General features: G+C 35.0%; 1 long non-coding RNA gene across 2 annotated transcripts; it reads right to left on the bottom strand.

Annotated features, from left to right (window-relative positions):
- Window positions 1–644: 644 nt before the first annotated feature.
- LOC112090553 lies at window positions 645–1262 on the bottom strand. Of its 2 annotated transcripts, XR_002901699.1 has the most exons (3): window positions 1234–1262; window positions 1062–1127; window positions 645–942 (listed from the first exon to the last, which is right to left on the bottom strand). It is a non-coding gene; the product is annotated as an uncharacterized LOC112090553 (long non-coding RNA). The 2 variants fall into 2 exon arrangements; XR_002901698.1 differs by lacking the exon at window positions 1234–1262 and having other exon boundaries at window positions 1062–1195.

Genomic DNA, 1262 nt, shown 5'->3' with positions numbered 1-1262 from the left:
TTTTTTTTTTTTTTTTTATAATTCCTATCATAAAATGATCATATTTGCCTTTTGGGTCTTCTGCGTCTACTTTGGCTCTAAACGACCTTTTCTTTCATAGCAAACAAACATAATTCACATTATCACACATAAGAGAGAGAACAGGTTTTAGTGCAAACCTGACCGCATCTTTCAAAAATTGGACCATTTTTATTTTTGGCCCCCTACCCCTCCACCAATAAGCTTTTTTTAAATACACGTCCGTTTTCTCAAACTTTGTTCTGTTAGCAAATAGTCCCCTTCCGTCTATTTCCAACGGGTTTTGGCCAATTTTTTTGCTGTTGTGCCTGCAATTTATGAAGTTGAGTGTTGAATTTTAAATGGACCTCAGGTAGTTGATGGGAGGGAGTCCAGATCGTTAAGAAACAACTTAAAAAAAAAAAAAAAAAAAAAAAAAAAGCTTCTCTAAGTTGAGCAGGGGAAGGGTATTTAATACCCATTTATATTTCAACTGCCCTCCATCTAAAAACACATCAACAAAAATTGCACAAAAACTGACAAAAATGAACAAAAGGGGACTATTTGCAAGTGGAATAACGTTCGGGGAGGCAAACTGATTCATGTTGAAACTCGGGGGACAAAGTAACATTAGTGAGGAGCAAAAATAAAAGTAATCCACAGAAAGTTTTGTCCTTCAATATATTCTTTATTTTCCCACATCCTTCCCGCCAAAAAAAAAAAGAAAGAGTACAATTGAGATATAATTACTACAACTAAAAAAACCGTTTGTTTTCATCTAATCCTTGATATTGTTAGCATTCTACACCCTCAATTACTAGAGATGCTATTCGAGCATCATACAAATGCTGTGGTTTATCTTCTTGGCTTGACAAACTTGCCTCTTGCAGCTTTCTTCTCCATCTTTTCCCGTTTCTTCCTAGCTTTCTCATCCTCAACGCCATCCTATTTTGTGAAGGACCAATATGTATTGTACATCAGGTTATACTCTGAACAAAAACACTCTACCGCCATAAAACGAAGAAAGGAATTAAAGAACAGAAAAGAAAACCAGGAGTGATTACCTCTGAGCCTCGTGACAAAAATCCCTTAATGAAACCAAAAGATTGGTATGCTCCAAATGCCGGTATCTAGATATCAACACAAAAATGTTTCATCTAAAAAAAATTACATCCCTTTTTCTCTCATCCAAACAAAATATTCTAAAAGATTTTTTAAATTAGAACCAGAAAGTACATCTTTTGATGAAGCTGGGTTTAACGCAC

This window comes from Morus notabilis, unplaced genomic scaffold (assembly GCF_000414095.1).
Source record: "Morus notabilis unplaced genomic scaffold, ASM41409v2 Scaffold9618, whole genome shotgun sequence".
Classification (NCBI taxonomy): domain Eukaryota; kingdom Viridiplantae; phylum Streptophyta; class Magnoliopsida; order Rosales; family Moraceae; genus Morus; species Morus notabilis.
Note: the sequence above shows the minus strand (reverse complement) of the source record. Positions and strands in the feature narration are given on the sequence as shown.